The following is a 26,178-nucleotide window of genomic DNA, read 5'->3' on the forward strand; positions in this document are numbered from 1 at the left end:
GCCACGGCTACCCCTGTACACAGGCTCATGCACACACTGCCTGCCTTCCAGAAAGGCCACGGCTACCCCCGTACACAGGCTCTTGCACACACTGCCTGCCTTTCTAGGCCACGGCTACCTGTTTTATGTTCTCCTGCTCTTATCGGCCTCTGTCAGGTTGGGTACATCATCCCTTGTTCCCCTGCTTGTCCCTGCTTGTCCATGGCTGCCTTGGTTGGGGGGGGGGTCGCCCGGCCTTTTCAGAGGGAGGGGGCGGGGGGGGTTTTGGTACCTAAGGGTTGGTGGGGGGGGTCTCTTTGCATTATGGGTATGTGTGGTTTTCCATTCCAGGTTCAGGTATGTATCTCTAGTGGGGGGTCACTGCACCCCCCCCCCCTTTTTTTGACCGTTTGCCTTTTTTCCCTTCAGGTTCTCTCCATGTCTTTCAATGCCGGCACCAGGTACTACTTCAGGTTCAGGTTCCTTCATGTACCTCACGGCTCAGCTTATTTAATTTTCACAGACGCTTCTCTAGGCATCGCCCGTAGTCACTTAAACCTGGTCTGTCACTTGGCCCCACACTCTTAGTCACCTTGTCTGGCTGCCCGGTGGCCACCCCCTTTTATGTACACTTCAGGCCCGTATACTCCTCATGTTATTCACCTGCGGTTTTTTTGGGTTCCTGTGCTCCGTCACGGCTTCATCACCTCTGTGCACTTACCGCTCTTCATGTCGTCTGTCCTTCTCGTTACTCTGTTGTGGCTCTCCAGCTTATACACTGAACAAAAATCATAAAACTCAACACTTGCTTTTGTCCCCATTTTTCATGAGCTGAAATCAAAGATCTACGACTTTTTCTATGTACACATTCGGCCAGCCTACGGCACATCTGTGCAATAATCATGCCGTCTAATCAGCATCTTAAAAAGCCACACCTGTGAGGTGGATGGATTATCTTGGCAAAGAAGAAGTGCTCACCAACACCGATTTGTGAACAATATTTTAGAGAAATAGGCCTTTTGTGTACATAGAAAAAGTTTCAGCTCTTGAAAAACGGGGGCAAAAACAAAAGTGTTGCGTTTATAATTTTGTTCAGTGTATATATGTTAGGCGGTCTTTAAGTAGTTCAATTGACGGTCGGGGACCTGTTCTGACATTTTAAAAACATCCTTTTTGCCACACACTATCTGTGATCACCTTTTTTTATAAGACAGCGCAGATTACGTGAAAAAACGAAAGATCCAATAAGAGTGGCTCTGTGCCATCTGACCATTGTGAACTAATCACAATAGTACAGGGCTCAACAAATACCAGGCACTAGGTCGCAATGGCGATAAGAAGCTTCATCCTTGCGCCTGGGCTGCTGGCAGACAGGCGCTACACACGTCCGCTCTCCTCCCTTTTTTGTTGACCCGATCCCTGTTAACCGTGCCAGGCACCATGGAGCTCAAACGGCATTTGCCATTGAACACCAGAATTGGCAAGTCCGCCACTGGTGCCCTGTGCTTTTCAGATGAGAGCAGGTTCACAGAGAGCACATGTGACAGATGTGAAAGGGTCTGGAGAAGCCATGGAGAACGTTATGCTGCCTGTAACATTGTTCAGCATGACCGATTTGGTGGTGGGTGAGTGATGGTCTAGGGGCATATCCATGGAGGGACGCGCAGATCTCTACAGGTTAGACAATGGCACCCTAACTGCCATTAGGTATTGGGATGAAATCTTTGGACCCATGGTCAGACCCTATGCTGGTGCGTGACAATGTGGCGAGAGTATGCAGCCATTTCCTGGAGGATGAAGAATTGATACCATTAAATTACCTCGTCTGACCTAAATCCAATAGAACACCTCGGAGTCATTAGGTTTTGGTCAATCTGACAGGTTTCACCTCGGTCTGTTCAGGAGCTCAGGGATGCCCTGGTCCAGATTTGGGAGGAAATACCCAAGGACACCATCTATTGTTTTAGAAGGAACATGTCCTGATGTTGTCAGGCATGCATACAAGCACGTAGGGGCCATACAAACTACTGAGTACCATTTTGAGTTGCTGCAATTAAATTTCAGCAAAATGGACTAGCCTGCTGCATTATGTTTTCACTTTGATTTTTGGGGTGTCTTTGAATCCAGCCCTCTGTAGGTTGACCAATTTCATTTCAATTAAATAATGTGGCATCCTTTCATTTCTAACACATTACCCATTAGTCCATATCGGTATAGATAACCAGCATGATATTTTTCCTCCTTGAGATCGAATGCGTTTTAAAAAAGTGTACCTTTATTTTTTTGAGCAGTGTATAATGTTTGGGGATTTTATGTAATCTTCAGGCCTAAAATTATTTTTTAAACGTGTGCAAAAAAAATTAAAGAGATGCAAAAAACTGCTCTAGCTGTGAAAGTGTTAAAGTATAAGTTCACCTTTGGGAACATGTTACATTTTCTACCCATAAGCTTTGTTATTTAAAAAAAAAAAAAAAAACCTGTCTCCTAACTTTTTAGCTACTATAAACAAATTTGTGAAGCCCTGCAGTAGCAAATACTGTAATAGTAAATAAATATCAAGCTCCGCCTAAAAAAATATCAAGCCCCGCCTAAAAATATATCAAGCCCCACCCTGATGTTTGTGCTTTGTTTTCAGCTCCTAGGAAGTGACAAAGATACTGCTTTTCTTGCACGATCAACCAGTATTTTCTGTACTTGCTGAAAATGTTCTTAGCTTGAAAAAAGAAATCTAATGCAGCCACCACATCAGGGACTGGTAAATTGCAATATATTTCATTGCTGTTTTTTTTGTTTAGATTGGCTTTAATTTGTTGACATGTCTTTAAGGCCCCTTTCACACTTGTACGACCTGAAAGCCACGCGACTCTGATGTGACTTGAAGCAATGCCTGTGTAATCTTGAGATCTATGGACCTCAAGTCACATCAAAGTCAGACCAAAGTAGTGAAGGGACTGCTTTGAAGTCACAGATATGAACGGTACTCATTGGAAATCATTGAGTACGACTTGTCATGCAACTTTGCAGTCACAGGACAAGTCGCACAAGTGTGAAATGGGCCTTACTGGAGTTTACATACAGGCAGTGTTCAATAGAATAATGTAAAAAGAGGTAACGTGCAAGTTTCAGACATGATAAAATACAGACATATCCCTCACAGGTTGTGATCATCTTCTCCCTGCAGGGTTTTGGGGCCTCTTGATTGGCCAGTGTGGGAGAATGTAATCCCGAACATGCGTACAGGAATCAGTCTTTCCAACACAGCCAAAGTGTGCCGGTGTAACGTTAAAAAACCATACCCCGTGGAGAAACCATACCGTCGTCACTTCCGGTCTGAAACAGCTGAGCAGCGCAGCAGTGCGCATGCTCAGAGCCCCGGATACGTAAATGAACATGAAAGAATTTGACAAGTGCGCATGCTCGGTGGGCATGAAATTCTCACGGCACTGTGTCTAATGTAATACTTGCGGCGGGTACATTAAAACACTTCGGCTGCAACATCAATCATCTCCTCTGCTATCGCTGTAATTTCCCTCATCTCCGGTAATAAATATAAAAGCGGCGGCGGGAGTATGAGATGTAAATGTGACGGCGATCGCGGCTCCGTGATCCGCTTTTATATTTATTATCGGAGATGAGGGCAGTGACAGGGCGAAGAGCGGAAATGATTTATGTTGCAGATAAGCTGTTTTAATGTAAGCGCCGCAAGTTTAACTACCGTGAGAAATCCATACCCTCCGTAGCTGAACCGGAAGTGACGAGGGTATGGTTTTCTCACGGGTATGGTTTTTTCACGGAACACCTGGAATGCATGCTGGGCTGTGTATGTACAGCACAGTGCACACTGGGTAGAGATCTGCAAGCAGGCAGTTAGGTGTATTATTGCAGAGGCCAGAGAGCATGTCTTTTCTGCAATTAAAAGCTGCCTGCTTCATCTTGCTAAGTGCGGTCTAATGGTGGTCATACACCCAAAGATGTGATCAAACAATTCTTCAGATGACATAATCCAATCTATGAATTATTGGAAATAAACACAGTGCCATCAATCATTCTTGAACAAAACTGATCAATTTCATTTAAGTTATTCTGACCGATTTAGACGGAAGATCCGGTTGAAGGGAAGAAGATAGATCATTATATCTGTAGGTGTATGGAAGATTGGGCGTTTTTTCTAGCTTCCATTTGCACTTTTCCCCCCAGAGAGTAAACTGATTGACAATACAATTTTATATGAAATAATTCTGTGTATGGCTAGCTGTGTTGTCCCTCCTTTCTCCACAGCTGTCCGATAACACAGCTAGAAAGGAGATAGGTGGCTTTGACAGATGGCACTTTTCTCCATTTCCAAGTGCTTGTCAGACAAACCTCCCACGAGGAATTCCAGGGGAGGGGGGTCTTGTAGGTAAGCAGAAAACTGCTTGGAGACAAGAAAAGCACCGTCTGTGAAAACAGCCATCTCCTTGCTAGCTGCATAAATTGGACAGCTATGGAGGGAGCTCACAGCTAGCCCTACACCAGGGCTTGACAAACCCCAAGTCGCAATGGCAACAAGAAATTTCGTCCTGGCCTCTAGACTGCTGCCCAAATGCTGCACACACCCCGCTATATATCCCAGGCTCCGCTTGCCCATCTGCAGGCCTGGGGCATAGTGGGTGTCGCTGGGTAGAGGGGAGGAAAGTGTACAATCCCCAGGCACCAGATCACAATGGCAACAGGAAATTTTGTCCTGGAGCCTTGGCTGCTGCGCCCCCTCCCCCCCCCCCCCGCTATGTATCACGGGCTTTACTTGCCTGGGCCTGGGACAGGCATAGCAGTTGCTGTGGTTAGAGGGGAAGAGAGAAGAGTGGACAATATCATGTCCCCAGTCGCCCGGCCGCCGCCTCCTGCATCACGTTCCCGTCGCCCCAGCCGCCTCCTGCACCACGTTCCCCTGTCGCCTGGCCGCCTCCTGCACCACGTTCCCGTTGCCCGGCCGCCTCCTGCACCACGTTCCCCTGTTGCCCAGCCGCCTCCTGCACCACATTCCCCTGTCCTGCGCCATGTTCCCCTGTCGCCTCCTGCACCACGTTGCCCTGTCCCCCGGCCGCCTCCTGCACCACCTTGCCCTGTCCCCCGGCCGCCTCCTGCACCACCTTGCCCTGTCCCCCGGCCGCCTCCTGCACCACCTTGCCCTGTCCCCCGGCCGCCTCCTGCACCACCTTGCCCTGTCCCCCGGCCGCACCACGTTCCCGTTGCCCGGCCGCCTCCTGCACCACATTCCCCTGTTGCCCGGCCGCCTCCTGCACCACATTCCCCTGTCCTGCGCCATGTTCCCCTGTCGCCCGGCCGCCTCCTGCACCACGTTGCCCTGTCCCCCGGCCACCTCCTGCACCACGTTGCCCTGTCCCCCGGCCGCCTCCTGCACCACCTTGCTCTGTCCCCCGGCCGCCTCCTGCACCACCTTGCCCTGTCCCCCGGCCGCCTCCTGCACCACCTTGCCCTGTCGCCCGGCCGCCTCCTGCACCACCTTGCCCTGTCGCCCGGCCGCCTCCTGCACCACCTTGCCCTGTCGCCCGGCCGCCTCCTGCACCACCTTGCCCTGTCGCCCGGCCGCCTCCTGCACCACCTTGCCCTGTCGCCCGGCCGCCTCCTGCACCACCTTGCCCTGTCGCCCGGCCGCCTCCTGCACCACCTTGCCCTGTCGCCCGGCCGCCTCCTGCACCATGTTCCCCTGTCGCCCGGCCGCCTCCTGCACCACCTTGCCCTGTCGCCGGGCCACCTCCTGCACCATGTTCCCCTGTCGCCCAGCCGCCTCCTGCACAACGTTGCCCTGTCACCTCCTGCACAACATTGCCCTGTCGCCCGGCCGCCTCCTGCACAACATTGCCCTGTCGCCCGGCCGCCTCCTGCACAACATTGCCCTGTCGCCCGGCCGCCTCCTGCATCACGTTCCCCTGTCCTGCACCACGTTCCCCTGACGCCCGGCCGCCTCCTGCACAACATTGCCCTGTCGCCCGGGCCGCCTCCTGCACAACATTGCCCTGTCGCCCGGCCGCTTCCTGCATCACGTTCCCCTGTCCTGCACCGCGTTCCCCTGACGCCCGGCCGCCTCCTGCACCATGTTCCCCTGTCGCCTGGCCGCCTCCTGCACCACGTTCTCCTATTGCTGACCGCCTCCTGCGCCATGTTCCCCTGTCACCGACTGCCTCCTGCACCACGTTCCCCTGTCACCAACCTCTGACCGTCTCTTGTATTATGTCCAAAGGCTCTGATTATATCCTGTTGTGTGTCTGCGGTCTCTGATTATGAATAATTACTAAATTTGGGGATGTTGAGGGCCGCACCTAAAGCCCTCCATATTAGAAGACTGACCATCACTTTTCTAGCCCGTATCTGATCTGTGAGAATATCAGGACATCCAAAGTAAATGCTACCAATACAAAGAGAACAAACTCCATGCAGCCCTCATAGTTGGAACTGACACCAGAGCTCCAGTGCTGGCCTGAAGTGAACCCATATGATGAGAAGAAGGTACACTGATCTGATCTGTACACTGTGCTCTCTATCAGTGTAAGGCCATGGAATGTACTGCACACTGCCAGGGTTACCTCCATCCGCTCTGAAATAAACAGGAACACAGCAAACCAACATCTCCCCCTTGTCTACCCCCCATCCCTTCCAGCCATCTCACCTGTCTCCAGTTCCTCAGCAGCCAACACCAGGAATCCTACTCAGCTCCCCTCAGTCTCGCCCATGTTTCCCAGGCGCACTGACATCACTTCCTCACCCGTTTCCTCAGTAACTAACCTGCGCATGCTTTGGACTGCCGCTTACACCGCAATGCTCCATGGGACTTGTAGTCCGAACCTCTCAGCATCCTCCGTCATCCTCTGCATGGGTCGTTCCCAAGGAACCACGACTCCCAGAAGCCCTTGCTACCGCCATAAGTGGGTGGGCACAGCATAGCTATCTCTCCTTCACCTCTCCGCCTTACTTTTGCAAATCCCGGTGTATCGCACAATTTACTGTTCCTAGAAATTACTACAGTATTGTTCCAGTCAAGAAAAAATAAACGTATGGGCAGTGTTCCCTTCTTAAAAATGGCTGCCGAGTAGCTCGTCTTCCGCATTGTCTCTATGGTAGCCTGGTGGCATTACGGGAAGTGATGTAAGTAAACACTAGCCGGCTGTCTCCGTGGCAGCCGGGGTTGGAGAAGTGGGAGAGGAGGTCGGAGGCTGCGGCTACAGGTAAGGTGAGGGCAGTGCGGGGGTGTCGAGGCCTGTCTGTGGTAGAGGGGACACAGAGTGCTATGGTGGGGAGAGGCTGACGTGTCACCAGCTAGTATGGGGCTTCTCCTTCAATGGAACCTTGTCAGGGGACTGGAGGGTTTACAGCAAGAGTTTTTAAATCCTGAAGAATAACTGACCACTTCAGCATCGGAAGATTTACCCCCCTACATGCGATACGGCACTGCGTTACTTTAACTGGCAATTGCGCGGTCTTGCGACGCTGTACCCAAATAAAATGTCCCCCCCACACACAAATAGAGCTTTCTTTTGGTGGTATTTGATCACTTCTGTTTTTTAATTTTTGCACTATCAACAAAAAAATAAAAAATTTTGAAAAAAAAAAAAACATTTTATAATTTCTGCTATAAAACATATCCAATATAAAAATGTAATTTCTTCATCAATTTAGGCCAATATGTATTCTGCCACATAGCTTTAGTAAATAAAATCCCGGTAAGCATATATTAATTGGGGTTTCCCAAAAGTTATAACGTCTATAAATGTTGGGATATATTTATGGAATTTATTTTATTTTTTTTTATTAGTAATGGTGGCAATCAGCAACTTATAGTGGGACTGCGATATTGCGGTGGACAAATCGGACACTTTTTTTTTGGGGACCAGTGACACTAATACTAATAATACTAATAATCAGTGCTAAAAATATGCAATGTCACTGTACTAATGACACTGGCTGGGAAGGGGTTAATATCCGAGGGCAATCAAAGGGTTAACTGTGTGACTAACTGGTGTTTTACTACAGTGTGGGAGGTGCTTTTACTAGGGGAAGACATGAATCCATGTCCCTGCTTTGCAGATACACAGGATCCATGCCTTCCCTCCTGTCAGAGCAGCGATCTGCCTTGTTTACAGAGACAGACCACAGTTCCACCTCTCTGCGGCTGCCGGTGGACATCAAGTCTGTTGTACCCACTGATTGGCTCCCGCTGGGTATAATCACATCAGGAATTAGGCGGCATGCATTCTCCCCTACCTGGAAGTACAGAATCATGTAATAAGACCTGATCATGCACACAGCAGTCACCCAGTAGCAGTAAAGCTTCTATAGGGTGGTCGGCAAGTAGTGAAAGTGCATGTTACCCCAGAATTGAGGAATCCGTATACGTGTGTATACAAGTAGTTCCTCTTACATCTGTTATCATTGATTGTGTTGGTGGGAAATACCTGGCCATCCTGACCGTTCCCATTCAGACTGGCCACACTAAGCACTGAGGCAGATCCATGCTGGGGTGGTCAGTTGCGTTCCTGGAACCAATGCTGAGAGCTACAGGTTACCATGGAAACGCATAGGGGTATATTTACTAAAGGCCACTGTGCACTACAAGGGCACTTGGAAGTGCAGTCGCTGTAGATCTGAGGGGGACATGCAATGAAAATAAAAAACTGTATTTTTGCTTGCACATGATTGGATGTTAGAAATCTGCAGAGCTTCCCCTCAGATTTGAAGCTACTGCACTCCCAAGTACACAGTGGATTTTCCTTTAGTAAATCCACCCCATAGTCTACCTGTATTCAGGGATGCTGTTAGAAATCAGAGAGCCGCTGATAGCACTTGCCAAAATAGGACGTTCGTTTATTAGCTGCGTTGCCATAGAGTAAGCCTCTGTTGCCATCTATGTTGGGAATGCGCACAAAATCGCATGCTTTCCCGACATGCACAGAAATGTGTTGCCATTAATTAGTAATGGTACCTCAATGCGTCTGCATATGCTCATGTTTAAGCATGCACCAAAACACATGGTGCCGCAGCAACGCTCAGTTCGGTGTGTGTTCGGAAAAGAGTCAGGAACTTCTTATCTGTTTCTTGTGTGTAGGGCAGCCCATTGAAATGAATGATTAGTCTTACACTCAGACGCCTGCAAACACACCTGTGCTTGGTCACACCCGTAGGTTGGAACCAAGCCTATCAGATGGCTTCTTCTGCATGAACTAACCACTCAGTTACATTGTCAGAGAACCTGTAAGAATAAACCCTTAATTATATTTTCTTAAAATTATTTTTAACAATTTTTTATTTTTCTTCTGTTTTTTTTTTTTTCTTACTTGTGGTGAATATTATGGATCTAAACAGACCCCTAATGTTTAACTTTTGAGACAGAGAAGAAGATTGACACAGATCCCCCAATCTCTTTCTCTGCAGCCTTAGCTACACTGCAGAATTAATGCACAGGAGGTGCTCTATACAGAGGCTTCCTGTCCATTCAACAACTGAAGTATAGTAGTAATCACAATTTACTAGTGATGCATCGAAATCTATTGGCTGAAAATAGGCTTTTCAGTGCTGTCCCCAAAACGGAAAAGATGCCGATAATGGCTGCCCAAAACGTCCACTATTTTGCCACGATTTTACCATGCTTGTGGTGTGTTTTTCATAGGTCATGTGACTCAAAAACAAAACATAGTTGCATTTTTGATGCGTTCTTGCTGTGTTTTCGATGCATTTTAATGGAGAGGTGCTGACCAAATATGCAGCGAGCAGGATTTTTAACACCGCTCAAAAAAGTGCCAATAAAGACTGACAATAAATTCATATTAATTTAAAATTATGATATTATTAAAAAGTCAAATATATTGCAATCATTTCTAAATATATATATATATATATATATATAGTTACTTTAAAAACCATCAACTTCGATTTATCCTGAATTTTTTGGTTTTGTACTGGAACTTTCATTTCGGTGCAGCACTACAATTTACTATGCTTTGTTTATGAATGTACACAGGAGCGATTGGTACATGATATGTTTACTTGCCCTGTTCTCTCCATCCTGACATCGATCCCCCTGTTCTCTGCAGCAGCTGGAGAGAGTGGAGATGAAGCCAGAAGTGATGCAGGGGGAAAACAAACAGGGGGATCAGAGCTGCAGAATGGAAGGGGGGTCTAATCGTGGGGAAAGGGGGGCAACTACTGAAAACTATCCCCATGTGGTTCCCCCTGCAGCAGTTGAAACCTGTTGGGAGGGGGAGAAGCAAGCTCTGCTTTTTGAAGGGCCACAGGGAGATTGGTTCCAGTAATTGCACCCCCCCCCCCACGATGCTCCGGTCCCCCCTGTTGAACTTATGGGGCCCGGGGCCTATACAGGAAGGCCAGTGATACCCCCCTAATCGGCAGCCAGGTCTATATTTACTGTGGTCATTTGTGTGCAGCCCCTAGCCCTGGTGTTGTCAGTTATAAGAGGCTTCCAGCTGAAGTCAAAACTGCAGCTGCTTATTGAATGTACACATGCATGTAAAATCTTCTTTTTTTTTTTTTTACATTTAAGTGTAACAACCCAAAATAAATTCTCCTGCTCCTGACGATTGCAGAGATACCACATATGTGTATACTATTTGTTTGTACCTGTAGTACAGCCCAGAAACAATAGTGCAAAGTTTGCATTTTTTTTCCCTTTACTTAAAGCGGTAGTATCCCGCTTTTTGACACTTTTACCTACAGGTAAGCCTATAATAAGGCTTACCTGTAGGTACAAATAATATCTCCTAAACCGGCACGGTTTAGGAGATATTTACAGTACATGCAGCCGCTCGCGCGAGCGGCGCATGCGCTCTGAAGGTCCGGGGAGACCTTCAATTTATTTGCCGGGAGCTTGCCGGAAAATCACTCATGACGTCATCGCGGCTCCGGCCAATCATCGCGCCGGAGCCGTCTCTTCCGGCCAATCACCGCGCCGGAGCCGCCGAACCCGGAAGAGACGGCGAGGGATCATGGCAGCGCCTGCAGCGATGTCCGGGGGTCCGTGTCGGGGCTTCGTTCTAAGGTAAGTTACACATAATGGGCTAGTATGCGATGCATACTAGCTCATTATGCCTTTGTCTTGCAGGTTTTTTTACTTTTTTTTTTTTTATTTTTTAGGGTTTACAACCGCTTTAAGGGCCCTTTCACACACGGAGTCCATCAGGCAGACTCAGTTTTCCCCCGCTGAGCAGGAGGATGACAGCTGTGTCTCCGTGCTGTGTGCGGAGACACAGCTGTCAGGTCCACATGCATCTCTATGGGGGAATCGAATGGGAACGGACCGTCTGTCCGTTCTCATCCGATCCGCCAGACGGATGGAAAATAGGGTTTCCATCCGTCCGGTTTTGACAGATCGGATGTCAGTGGACATGTCTCCGCTGACATCCGATGCCCCATAGAGATGCATGGGGCGTCCGTTCAGATCCGCCAAAAAAACTGACAGGCTGATCTGAACGGACTCTGTGTGTGAAAGGGGCCTATAACATACTGACAGTCTAACTTACACTGAATGTCATTTGAAAAAAAAAAAAAAAAAACTGCCCAAAATATATTGACCTTGACCCTTACTTGACCCAAACACTAACCCTGGCACTAACGTAGATCAAACCTTGATCTAGGTATTTTTTCTTTATTTTATTTTTAACACACACTTTTTTGTCCCCTCTCTGCAACAAAAGAGAGATACATTGTAATGATTCTTCTCCATTCACAGAGAGAGAAACACAGGGGCAGGCTTCACAGTGACTGATCACTACGATAGCCTATCAGAGGCTACCACAGCGATCAGGTGACCCAGAATCAGAAGTTCAAGGTCCTGATTGTTAGTACGGGGAACGCAGCTCTTGGTGAGACCCCGGTCCCTGTGCTAGGACCGTGCTGTGTGGCACAATCCCAGCACAAAGGGGGGTACCCAAATATGTGGCCCCATGGAAAAATTGCCATTTTAACCTGTGTGTGTTACCTTGCGTTACTGTACCGAGGGCAAACATCCCAGGGTATGTAAACTTATGATCAGGGCCATTTTGGGCAATGTCTGTTATCGTTATGATTTATGATTTAAATGGCTTCATATGAGCATTATGCTTAAATAAAACAGAGATTTTTGACATGATCAGTCATATTTTCAATATCAATGACAAAATGTAATTTCTTTCAGGGTATGCAAACTTTTTAGCACAACTGTATAATACTATTTGCTGTTATACAATAGCTTTAAGGCTCCATTCATATTAGCGTGTCTTCAAAGTCGCTTGATTTCCAGTGCGACTTTGGAGCAACTTTCGGTGCGACTTTGTTCTGATTTTACACTCAATGGATCTAAGTCATGGCAAAGTTGGGCAGGCACCTTTTCAATGCTGTGCGACTTTAAGTTGCACCAATTTAAACGTGTGCCATTGAAAAGAATGGGCTGCGATTTGTCATGCGACTTTGGAGCACTAATGTAGTGTGTTCACAAATGATATAAAGTGTATTAAAAGTGATGTTTTGAATGGAGTGGGGAAAAATTAGAATCCCTGTCAGATTTTATGGCCATCCAGGGTTCCCTTAAAAAAAAAAAAAAAGTTTTTTCCTCAATTCCTGCTCTGGTGGCATAGACAGGAAGTGAGTGACGCTCTCCAACAGCAACACAGTAACTAAAAATCCTTTTGTTAACCGCTTCTGGACCAACCGCCACACATTTACTGCAGCAGGCTGGCCCTCCGCGTGCTTCGTGCTGGGGGGTGAGCGCGCACTGCCGGCAGTTTGCTCCAGCCCCCACTAGGCAGCAGGGATGCCGATACATGGGACCGGTGGCCACGATTGGCGCCGTGCACCCACCATCACTGCCCGCTGAGAGAGAAGAACGGTCAAGCTGCTGTAAACACAGCTGACCGTTCTTTTCTCTGAAATGACCACAGAGCTCCTGTGATCTTTCTATTCAGGATCACAGGTCTCTATGGTCTTTTAACAAGCCTCCCCCCCCCCCCCCTACGGTTAGTAAACACTCCCCTTAACCCTTTGATCACCCACTAGGTTAACCCCCTTCCCTGCCAGTGTCATTATTACAGTAGCAGTGCATTATTTTAGCACTGATTACTGTAGTAATGTCTCTGGTCCCCCCAAAAGTTTCAAAAATGTCAGTTAGGGGTCCGATCTGTCCACCGCAATGTCGCAGCCATTACTAGTAAAATAAATAAAAATGCCAAAATCTTTCCCCTAGTTTGTAGATGTGATTACTTTTGCGCAAACCAATCAAAATACGCTTATTGCGATTTTTTTTTTTTTTTTTTTTAACCAAAAATATGTAGCAGAATACAAATTGGTCTAAAAGGATGAAATATTTGATTTTTACATTTTTTTTTTTCTGGGATGTTGTATAGCAGAATGTGAAAAAATATTTTTTTTTTTTCTGAATTGTCGCTCCTTCTTTTTTGTTTATAGTGCAAAAAATAAAAATCACACAGGTGATCAAATACCACCAAAAGAAATCTCTATTTGTGGGGAAAAAAATACATACATTTTATGTGGGTACAGTGTTGCACGACTGCGCAATTTTCCGTTAAAATAACACAATGCCGAATCATAAAAAAGGGCCTGGTCATTAGGGGGACAAATCCTTCTGGTCCAGTGGTTAAATTTAGGTAGGGGAATGCTAGAACCTCTGTCAACCTTTTATTGGTGGTTGTCTGTTTTCCTGTTGCAGAGTTGCCCTCATTTTCTGCCTGGTAAAAAAAAAAAAAAAAAGTGTCACCAGGACAGGAGCTAAAGGAAAATCTATCTAAATGAGTCTTAGTTGGCAGTAAACCTAACGGGTTCTGCCCTTTCCCCACGTAAAAAACATTTTGAATATATACATATCCTTTAAAGCCCAACAAAGAAGAAGAACTCTATGGGAATTTTACTAGAATTTGTCCAATTTTATTAATAATCATATGAAAACCGGATAGAACACTTCTCAGTATTGATCACTTCTGTATACTTCCTGATTTATGTATCTGAATATATCAATCTTATTTACAATAATCTGAAAAGAGAATTCTGTGGAATAAAGAAAGCAGTCCAGGTGTATGAAGCTGTGATGGGAAGACAATAGAATTCCAACTCGTTTCATGAACCAAAAGTCCGCTTCATCAGGAGAGCGTGGGGAGGTAAGTATCTATAACCCTCTAAGAGCTCTTCTTATTGTTTGTTCTATGTATTGGGGATGTTGGTACATCCCATATGGATAGGATTTTTTGGAATCCAGTTACAAATTGTCTGTTCTCCCCGCTTTTCTATTTGACTTTTGGCTCTGGTGAGCAGATTGCATGCACTTTGTGGGGAAGGTTTTACATAGTTTTCACTGTCATTGCGAAAGGAGCCCTTTGAAAAGCACATGTGTTTGGCCAATTACATAATTGGTATTTTACATAGAAAAGGAAGTCAAAAAGTCCATCCAGTTCAACCAATAAAAGGGGGGGAGGGGGGAGATTTTATCCTATATACACAATCCTATACCCACAGTTGAAAGGCAAAAAAACCCCCCCCAGCAAAGCATGATCCAATTTTCTCCAGCAGGGGAAAAAAATCTCCTTTCTGATTCCCTAAGAGGCGATTGAATATTTGCTGTATAAACTTTACCTATAAATGTTAATATCCAGTTATATTTTGTACATTTAGGAAAGAATCCAGGCCTTTTTTAAAGAATTCTACTGAGCTGGACAGAACCACCTCTTGAGGGAGTCTATTCCACATTTTCGCAGCTCTTACTGTGAAGAAGTCTTTTCTAAATTTGGAGATTAAATCTCTTTTCCTCCAGAGGAAAAAAGTGCGCCCTTGTCCTCTGTGATGACCTTTAAAGTTAATAACTTACCAACAAGTTCACTATATGGACCACTTATGTATTTATACATGTTGATCATTTCTCCTGTTAATTTCCTCTTCTCAAGAGAGAATAAATTCAGTTTCTCTAATATTTTCTCATGGCTGAGCTCCTCCATGCCTCTTATCAGTTTGGTTGCTCTTCTCTGCACTTTCTCCAGTTCCCCGATATCCTTTTGTGAACTGGTGACCAAAATCGAACTGCATATTTCAGATCAGGTCTTACTGATGATTTGTACAAGGGCAAAAATATATAGCTGGAAAGAATGTAAGAAAGAGGGATAGGTGGCGCTGCCTATAACATGTATATAAAGATGTGTCAAGTATATACATTAATAATAATAAAGGTGCTATTTCCATAAACCCATGCATACATAAAAGCATAAGTAATCTATAACATAGGTAATGCAATAATAATCATACACTGTATCCTATGAATCCAATGGTACACAATGATATAGTTGCAAAAAATTAAAATAGGCAAATTATCATATACATGTATAACACACTGTGTCACATGAATCCAATTAGGTAAAAAGTGCTCTCGGTGCAAAAAAAAGTGCAATATATAGAGTACAGTAAACCCCCCTCCATTGCGGGGGTTACGTTCCGGACCCAGCCGCGAAAAGTGAAAATCCGCGAAATGGAAAAACCCTATTAAAATGCATTGTAGGCATGTTTTTTTTTTATTGTCACTGTACGTGTAAAAGCATTTTAAGGTCTTTAAACACACTTTTAAAACAATAGAAACTCATTTAAACACATAAAAGATACTGAGAGACATAGCAAGAGCTATGGAAAACACAAAAATATTTCATTTTTAATGATTTATCTAGTAAAATAACATTACAAAAAAAAACGCAATATATCGGGACCGCAAAAACTGAACCGCGATGGAGAGGGGGTTTACTGTACAACTAAATGTAGTTAACAAAAAATTCATAAGTCCATATAGGATGTTTAAAGTGATAAGTGCAAAAAGACCGTCTCTGGTGGTGAACTGCAAAGGTGAATCCACTCGTGCTCCCCCCTCTCTGGTCTGCACTCACCAGAGGATAAAAACCCCTGCAAGGGTCACCGACACCAACAGATAACCGGAAAGACGGTATGTCTCCTTCTCCACCTCAATATACCAAGTCACTGGGGGTATATAGATGAAAAGAAGCATCTCATAGTGTAATTCCGTAAATAATACCTTTATTTAGTACAAAATAAATGCACTTACAAAGGGACAATAGATACAAGCCTTATGTCCAAAGCCGTCCCTCTGTTTGCTGAATCCTGGAACGCAATGCGTTCCACGGACCAGAAACACGAGGCCGGAAGTGACACAAAGACGTCATTCACCTTTGCAGTTCACCACCAGAGACTGTCTTTTTGCACTGGTTTTGCACTTATCACTTTAGCATCCTATATGGACTTATTCATTTTTGGATTACTATATTTATTTATACTCTATGTATTGCAGTCTTTTACACTTTTTTTGCACTGAGAGCACTTTTTACCTGATTGGATTCATATGACACACAGTGTGTTATACATTTATATGATAATTTGCCTATTTGAATTTTTTGCAACTATATTTTTTTGCACTGAGAGCACTTTGTGTATCATTAGATTCATATGATACAGTGTATGATTATTATTGCATTATGTATGTTATATATTACTTATGCTTTTATGTATGCATAGGATTAAGGAAATAGCACCTTTATTATTTTATTGATTTATATACTTGACACGTTTTTATATACATGTTATAGGCAGCGCCACCTATCCCTCTTTCTTAAAACCTTTCCATTTTCACATCCCATATACTGGGATATGTGAGGTAGGCTGCAGCCTCGTTGCACACACCCTAGCGCGGAATTAATTTATCTCAAAATTATATATCCCACTCTGAAGTCTATACCTCTCAATACAAGAAAGGATTTTGCTTGCTTTGTAAACCGCAGCTTGGCATTGCATGCTATTATTAAGCTTATGATCTAGCAAAATCCCCAGATTCTTCTCCAATATGGATTCCCCCAGTTTTACTCCCCTTAGTATGTATGATCCATTCTTGGCCCCCAAGTACATAACTTTACATATATCAACATTTAACCTCATTTGTCAAATAGTTGCCCAATGAAACAGTACAGACCCTATATTATTTATAAATATATTAAAAAGTAAGGGTCCCAACACTGAACCTTCGGGTACACGACCAACAACCCTAGGCCATTCACTTTAATTTATCGAACTATTGTGGGATGTTATGTGTTTATGCTTACGATAATGTGTAATGTACTTTGTGTATCCAGGGTTGTAGGCTTGGTGCCGAACGGTGTGGGCACCTAGGCTTGTTTAAAGTTTTACTAAACCCAGAAATATAAAAAATGTTCATCAGCCCCCTCCCCCCCGCACTGCCCACAGCTTATAAATAATCTTTTTACATTAAAATACTGCAGCTATATACCTTGTTAGGTGATCTGTATACTGCAGTCACGTGATACTCTTCAGGGTCTGCTCGAGTCCAGAGTGTTCATGTAGGAGGAGATTTCACTGCCTCTTGAAATCTTTTATAGCAGGGGTCTTCAAACTATGGCCCTCCAGTTGTACAGGAACTACAATTCCCATCATGCCTAGTCATGTCTGTGAATGTCAGAGTTTTACAATGCCTCATGGGAGGTGTAGTTCCGCAACAGCTGGAGGGCCGTAGTTTGAGGATCCTTGCTCTATAGCCTGTGTCCTCATGCTTTTATGGGAGGCGGATCATCCATGAATCAAGATGTGACATCCCACCCACTGTGTTCTTTTTTCGTTACTAGGCACTAGGAGGAGGGAGGGACTGGGCTGCCGTTTAGGATTTGTAGACACGCCCGCATGTGTGATGTTAATACCATGTGACCTGAAAAGCTCAGCTAAAACCAGAAAATGTCCTCTCTGGCAATGAAGACCAAGCTGAGCATGTGCAGCTGAATTATGCTTACTGTGGCTTATCTGAACTTGCTCAGAGTGAATGTGCAAGGGAGGGGGTGATCTGTACATACAGAATTACACAGCCTTTTTACACAATGCAGAGGATTAACCACCTAAGTTACACATTGAGTATAACAAGCATGCTATTCTGCATCTATAGACAGATTTTACTGTTGTGGGTTTAGTAACACTTTGAGTGAGTAGTTAATTATCTTAATGTTTATGTTTATGTTGGCTGTTCCTTAGCTATGTTATGTTAATTATATTCCTGTTTACAGTTTGCATTGTTAGGGTAATGTGATCAGACTCACCTGATCTTGTGTGCTTTATATTCTTATTCTTATTATATTACAATAAAAAGTTCCATTTCCAGTTTGCACCTAAAGCTAGTGTCCTCTAGTCCTTGGGTGCTCTTCCATTATACCTGGTTCCTGGGTCCAGACTGGAGGGAGCTGTATCTTGACAGAGGCACCTAAGCTTGGTGCTGGACATTCCGTCACAATATCCATTTACAAACTGATTTTTCCAAGCCTGTAGACTTTACCTTCTACATTAGCCATGGGCGGGAAACTGTTGCAAACGATTAGGCAAAATCCAAGTATACCTATGCCCACAGCCACTCCTTTGTCTAAGGTTTTACTTACCTCCTCAAGAAATCCAATTTGTTTGACAACTTCTGTCTTTCGTGAATCTATGCTGTCTATTGTTTAAAATATTTTTTCCCAGCAAGAACTCATCTGTGTTGTCTTTTTTTTTAAACTCTCCAGTATCTTCCCAACTATAGAAGTTAAACTAACAGGTCTATAGTTACTCGGTAAAGGCTTTGATCCCTTTTTAAATATAGGCACCAAATTGCCTTACGCCAGTCTGATGGTACTATGCAAATCATTAAAGAGTCTCTAAAAATTAAAAACAAAGGCTTTGAAATGACAGAGCTCATTTATTTTAGGGTACGTGGGTGTATACCATCTGGGCCAGGGGCTTTATTTACATTTATTCTGTCTAAATATTTCTGGACCAATTTTATCAATTTAGAGCGATTGTGGAACATTTGGGGCTGTGTCAATACCATCCCCATTATGGACATGAGCTCCCCCATGCTCCTTTGTATACACAGAGCTGAAGAAAGTATTTAATACATTTTGCCTTCTCTTTGTTCCCAGTCACCCACTCTAGATTATTGTGTAAAGGGCCTACATGCTTAGACCTGACCTTTTTTTTTTACTATATTATATTCGAGGAGTTTTTTTTTGGGGGGGGGGGGTTTGTTCTACTATCTTTTGCAATCTGTCATTCATTTTAAATTTTTGCAGCCTTAATTTTTTTTTTACATATTAATTTATATTCTTTGTACAATTTAAACGAGGATAGTGTTTCTTCATTTTTATATTTTTTAAAAGCTCTCTTATTGTTTATAGCTTTTCCGTGAGCCACATAGGTTTTATTTTTAGCATTTTAAACTTATTGCCCATGGGAATATACTTTGCAATGTGTTCACATGCCATCTTTTTTGAAGAATTCCCATTTCTGTTCTGTGTTCATCAATGCCAATATTCCCTCTCAGTCTAAGTCTTGGAGAGCAGCCCTCATCATTGGAAAATGTTCTCTTTTAAAGTGAAGTGTTTTTATCTTTCCAGTAGAGCTGCACGATTCTGGATAAAATGAGAATCAAAATTTTTTTTGCTTTGAATAAAGATTACTATTCTCTCACGATTCTCGGCCCAACATCCTCTTTCACATTATACAAAAAAATTGGGCTAACTTTACTGTTTTTCATTTTTTTTTTTTAATTAATTGAAGTGTATTTTTTTCCCACAAAATTGCCTTTTAAAGACTGCTGCGCAAATACAGTGTGAAATAAAATATTGCAACGACCGCAATTTTATTCTCTAGGGTCTAGGGAACTTGTAAGCAACAAATGTCAGAAAAAGGCTTAGTCTTTAAATTGTTAAAGTCTCGTTTTTTTCTTTCCTATAAAAATAACTACTATGTTATACTTACCTGCTCTGTTGCAATGGATTTGCACAGAGCAGCCCGGAGCCACCTCTTCTGTGATCCTGGCCCCTCCCCCCTCCTGTTCAGTGCCCCCACAACAAGCAGCTCGGGGCACCCAAGCCGAGTCACAGATCCCTGTGTCCATTCAGAAACGGAGACTCAGACCTGTCCCCTCTCTCTTCTGATTGGCACCCAATGGCACCGCTTCTGTGGCTCAGCCAATCAGGAGGGAGGATCTCAGATGGCTGAGACACTCGTGGACATCGCTGGACAGAGAGGGACCTCAGGTAAGTGTTAGGAAGGCTGAGGGGGGTTGCTGCACACAGAAGGCTTTTTATCCTAATGCATAGATTGCATTAAAGAGGTTGTAAACCCACTTCACAAACTTTTACCTATAGGTAAGCCTATATTAAGGCTTACCTATAGGTGCTATAAATATCTCCCAAACTTGCACCGTTTAGGAGATATTTAGAGTGCATACTGCCGATGACGTCATTGGCGCAGGCGCTCTGAAGGAACGGCCACCCGTGCCGTTCCTTCAGAGCTCAGTGCCGTGAACGGCGGCTCCCGCGCGCAGGCGCGGGAGTGATGTAATTGCGCCTCCGGCCAATCAGATGGCCGGAGGACGCGAACCCGGAAGCAGGACGGCCGGACATGTCGCCTTCCTGTCGCTGAGGTGGCGGCACGGCGGTGCTTCGTTTTAAGGTAAGTACTACATAATGAGCTAGTATGCGATGCATACTAGCTCATTATGCCTTTCTCTTTACAGGGCTTTATTTTTCTCGTTTTTTTGGGGGGACTTTACTTCCTCTTTAAGATAAAAAAAACTTCTGACTTTACAACCCCTTTAAATTGACCTTATTTACAGATGGAAGTTCATCCCTTTGATCTAAAAGAAACAAATAATATAATGTTTATTTTATCTCTCTGCGCTGAGCAATATTGTGATAAACTTTGCCGGCTCTGCACTGAATCGTGAAAATGCCGGATTTCAATTGTAAGGGGGGTTGAAGCAAGATCGCTATTTTTAACGATTAATCATGCAGCTCTACTTTCCAGTATGTGTTTGTTGCTTACAGCTAACATTAAATAAAATCATGGTATGGTCACTGCTATCCAGATGTTCTTTTTATATGAACATTAGTAATAAGCTCTGCATGGTTTGAGATTACCAGGTCCAGCAGAGCATCATTTCTAGTCGAGGCCTATATGAACTGGACCAAAAAATTGTCTTGTAATAGGTTTATACATTTTTGCCCTTTAACTTTACTAGCAGTGCCATTGCTCCAGTTAATTCATGGGTAGTTATAAACCCCCATTATTATCACTGTCTCAGCCCTTGCACCCCTTTTTATCTGTGCAAATGCTTTTGCAAAATCCAAGTATACTACAGCCTCAGCCACTCCTTTTGTCTAAAGTTTTACTTATCTCGTCATAAAAAGAAATCAGATATGTCTGACAACTTCTGTCTATCATTATGCTGTCTGTTGATTAAAGTATTTAAAGGAGCACCATCCTTTGTTGCAAACTGAGTGATTTTCATAGCTGTGCAAATGTTTAAATTCACAGTGGGCACTATGATATGTTTTTCCCTCTTCTGAGCTACTCTGGGTATACGAGATGAGATGCTGGATCGAATCCATTCATGTACATGAATTACTATGATGACTGAAACTAAAAGTGCAATACTACAAGCTTTTAACACTCTCAATTACATATACTAAAAACACACACCAGCTATGTTGTGCCTCCGATCAATGATAGCACATCATTGGTGTTTTGAAGTTCAATTCAACACACCAATGGTTAATTTTAAAGATTAACTTAGTGTATTTAAATGTGAGTACACAATATATTGTACTTTATCACTTTTTTTCTTTTATAACAATCTGCACGATGATGGGTTTATTATGATTTTTTTAGTACAAATTATATTGGAAGAAGCTTACTTAGAAGTAATAACACCAATTGGGATCTATCCAAATACTTACTATCATTTAGGGTGTATACCAGGAGGAAAAAGGTTCAAGCTTATGTTGATCCCAGTTTAAAGGGGAAATGCGCTTTTGACCAATATAACTTAAATGTATTTTATTGGGATTTTATGTGATAGACCAACACAAAGTGGCACATAATTGTGAAGTTGAAGGAAAGTGATGATAAATGGTTTTCAAATACCTGAAAAGTGTGGCATGCATTTGTATTTTGCCCCCTTTACTCTGATACCCCTAACTAAAATCTAGCAGAACCAATTGCCTTCAGAAGTCACCTAATTAGTAAAAAGAGTTCACCTGTGTGTAATTTAATCTCAGTATAGATACTGCTGTTCTGTGAAGCCCTCAGAGGTTTGTTAGAGAACCTTAGTGAACAAACCACATCATGAAGGCCAATGAACACACCAGACAAGTCAGGGATAAAGTTGTGGAGAAGTTTAAAGCAGGGTTAGGTTATAAAAAAAAAAAATACCAAGCTTTGAACATATCACTGAGCACTGTTCAATCCATCATCTGAAAATGGAAAGAGTATGGCACAACTGAAAACCTACCAAGACATGGCCGTCCACCTAAACTGACATGCCAGGCAAGAAGATCATTAATCAGAGAAGCAGGCAAGAGGCCTATGGTGACACTGCAGGAGCTGCAGCGACCCACAGCTCAGGTGAGAGAATGTGTCCACAGGTTACACAAAATTGGAAATGGCAAACATGTTTGCTAAATTAGACCTATCTTTGAAGACCGATATCGCAGTGCTACACAGCAATTGAAATCAGTTATTGACAAGAGTAGAGGACACAGAAAAGAGACTAGACACTCACGCGCAGGAGATGAGGGAATTAAAAGAAGAGCTAAATAGCTTACAAACTTAACAAAGGAATATGGAGTATAAATTAGAAGACCAGGAAAATCGAGATAGAAGAAAAAAATCTGCGAATTAGAGGTCTACTAGAGACGGCACAAGAAGAGGATCTAGTAGAAATAATAAAAATATTTAACCCACTCTTAGGCAGGCCATCAACTGAAATCTTAAAGAAAGAAAGAGTCCAAAGGGTCAGGAGACCCCCTAAAATATAGCAAGGGATATCCCAAGAGACATAATGGTAAGATTCCACAATTATGAAGAAAAAGTGCAAATACGGGGAAAAAAATCTATAGAGTAACACCATTAAAATATATGAAGAGGCAAATTTACAGATCTTTGCGGATCTTTCTGAGAACCCTGGACGGAAGAAGGACTTTCAAACCACTTTTGAACAAAATGCGTGAATATAATTTTCAATAAAACTGGAGATTCCCAGCATGTCTAGTGGGCCCGGAAGAACAGACATGTAGCAAAACTGAGATTCCCAGAAGAATTACAAGATTTCTGCAAGTAATTAGAGTTTCCGGTGATAGAAATACCTGGATGGTCAAAGAAAAAGAAAGAAGGCCCACCATTAGAGGAGGAACAATGGCGATTAGTCCCAAAGAAGAAAAAGACGTGAAACTACAAGACGTGTAGCAAAACTGAGATTCCCAGAGGAATTTAAAGGATTTCTGCAAGAAATTAGAGTTTCCGATGATAGAAATACCTGGATGGTCAAAGAAAAAGAAAGAAGGCCCACCATTAGAGGAGGAACAATGGCAATTAGTCCCAAAGAAGAACAAGACGTGAAACTAAAAAAGAGAGAAGATAAAGGACAGTTAACATTAGAAAGTATAGAAAAAACTAAAATAGGGAAGGGGAAAGGGAATATTATAAATTAATAGGTGGGGTACCTGGTGTTCCTAGCTGTCTCTGAGTAGTCTTAACCTGTTGGGGAAGGGAGGGCACATGGCAGGAGCTAAAGTTAGTGTGTCCACCCTAGCTAAGGAGCAGGTTGGTAGAGAAGATCTATCTACCTAATGACCAGGTAAAGATCAAAATCCCTATGTCTTCTAAACAGTAGTAGCGGGGAGGGAAGGGTGGTAAGGGGGTGAGGAAGGGGTAGGAGGTGGCATGGGGGGGGTTAAATAGGTTTTGCCACAATCCTAAGAGCCTCTCCATTAGTAATATATTCTCTCTTTCTCCATTCGAATTACCTATACCCTAAGATTTTTAAGCATCCGAGCCCAGGGGCTCAAATGGAAAAGAAAGCAGAGAGATGCAGGGTGGTAGGAGAGAAGAGAAGGAGGAAGAATATGATGTCAATAAATATTCTTACATATAACGTTCGAGGAATAAATACCCCAGTAAAGAGACACAAGGTCCTTAAGGAAATTAAACAATACTCCGCAAGTATTATTTATTTATTTTTTTACAAGAAACACATATAACACACGACACAAATGTTAGTCTGTATTCAAAAGCCTATCCGACTTAGTTATATGGAGACACCACAACTAAATGAGCCAAAGAAGTAGCAATAAGATTAGCTAAAGAGGTACAATTTTTTTCCTGGAAGAGAGAGTATTGGACACGGAAGGGCGATATCTGTTCCTACGGGCAAAGCTACAGGAGAGGGAGTGCACCCTGGTGAACATAAACTGTCCAAATTAACCTGTCGGTTTTATTTGAAGAAAGTGGTAGAGAAATTATTGGACTTTAAAAAAGGTATGGTGATACTGGCGGGAGACTTACATTTTTGCATGAATTCACAAATGGATAGTATGTCACGTGCACTGGATAAGGACACTTATCAACTTAGGCTTAAAATATCTTGGGATAATACTAACATACCCTCAAAAAATGTATATAAAGCAAATTTATATACCATTACTGAATGAAAGGAAGCTATAAAAAAATAAAAAATGAAACCACTCTTATTGTTGGGATGAATTAATTCGGGAAAAATGGTGATATTACCGAAAATCCTGTATAAGTTTCAGATGCTACCAATATCAATCCCACACCATCAGGAAAATGGAAACATCCATCAGGTGCACAGGCTGCAGTGATCTCTCCAAACACCACAGGATACAATACCAAGCAACAGACGGCAAGCAACAGACGGCCAGCAACTCTGTTTAAATCTTCCAATTCTTACTGTCACCCCTCAGTGAGTAAAAACAAGGTGGCTAATGCATTTCGGCGATGAGCCTTGATCACAGCACACCTGATGATCAAGGTTTATCACCGAAATGCATTAGCCACCTTGTTTTTACTCACTGAGGGGTGACAATAGAGAATTGGAAGATTTAAACAGAGTTGCTAGCTGTCTTTTGCTTGCTTTTTTGCACACAGTTAAGGTGAGCTTAGGATAGTTTTGCATTTTTTTTCTGCCAAAAAGCTCCAATGAGAAAAGCAAACCAGAAGGGTTTTTTTTTTTTCCTGCCTTTAAACGTTGGGCTTAAAATATGCCTCTAAGGCTGACCATACATGTTTAATCTTCTTGTATAATTTTCTGTTAGTTTTACCAAAAACCATATAATATGAGGTCAAAACGAAACAACACTTTCAATTGTATCCAATTAGGCAGGCCCTTGTACTACATAGTTGAAGGTAAATCTGAAAAAAATTGTGTAATGTATGGCCAGCCTTAGACATTTAGGAGCATTTTGGGCATTTTTTTTCAGCAGCCCCTGAACTCTCCTCTTTGTTATCTTATGTATACATGTACACTCTGTCGTTTATAGTAGATAACAGGCAGTTGAGGTTACAGGCATTATTTTAAAGCAGAAAAATTGCCTTCAGGACTGTAATTTAGGCCCCTTTCACACACGGAGTCCGTCAGGCGGACTCCGTTTTTCTCAGCGGGGGATTGATGCACTGATCCCCCGCTGAGCAGGCGGATGACAGCTGTGTCTCCACACTGTGTGCGGAGACACAGCTGTCAGGTCCCCATTCTTCTATATGGGGGAATTGGATGGGAATGGACCGTCTGTCCATTCTCATCTGATCCAATCCGCCAGACGGATGGAAAATAGGGTTTCCATCCGTCCGGTTTTGACGGATCGGATGTCAGCGGACATGTCTCCGCTGACATCCGATGCCCCATAGAGATGCATGGGTCGTCCGTTCAGATCCGCCAAAAAAACTGACAGGAGGATCTGAATGGACTCCCAAAAAAAACCCACAAATTTCACCACATGCTGTTGCCTGCATCAATAGATGAGTCCAGTAGCAATGAACTCTAGTCCACTTATCCAATTTTCTACGTCTTCGGAGCCTCAGCAACATCTGGAGCATTTCCTCACACATGCTCATGATGGGATCCATAGTGAAAACACAAAAAATAATACACGCACACTGCTCTCTGCTGCTCTCTCTCTTCTCTCACAGAATGGCTGAAATAGTTTATAATGTACTTGTTTTTTATGCAGTGTGGGCATTTAGAAGAATCTCCTGAGGTTATCTTTAAAAAATGCTTCTAACCTTAAATGCTCATAGGTGCTGCTAAACGTGGTATGTAAAAGCTGTAAA

General features: G+C 43.4%; 2 protein-coding genes across 2 annotated transcripts in view; one reads left to right on the forward strand and one right to left on the reverse strand.

Annotated features, from left to right (window-relative positions):
* The window catches only part of TNFAIP1 (TNF alpha induced protein 1), a 39,916-nt gene extending 33,186 nt beyond the window's left edge, over positions 1-6,730 (reverse strand). The window contains exon 1 of the mRNA XM_082244703.1: positions 6,647-6,730. The gene's annotated coding sequence lies outside the window, so the exon portion shown is untranslated. The remainder of the gene's footprint in view (positions 1-6,646) is intronic.
* A 339-nt stretch (positions 6,731-7,069) lies between these two features.
* Positions 7,070-26,178, forward strand: part of IFT20 (intraflagellar transport 20) — a 50,039-nt gene continuing 30,930 nt past the window's right edge. Inside the window, exon 1 of the mRNA XM_082244704.1 lies at positions 7,070-7,202. The gene's annotated coding sequence lies outside the window, so the exon portion shown is untranslated. The remainder of the gene's footprint in view (positions 7,203-26,178) is intronic.

This window comes from Pelophylax lessonae (assembly GCF_965119305.1).
Source record: "Pelophylax lessonae genome assembly, chromosome: 2".
Lineage (NCBI taxonomy): Eukaryota > Metazoa > Chordata > Amphibia > Anura > Ranidae > Pelophylax > Pelophylax lessonae.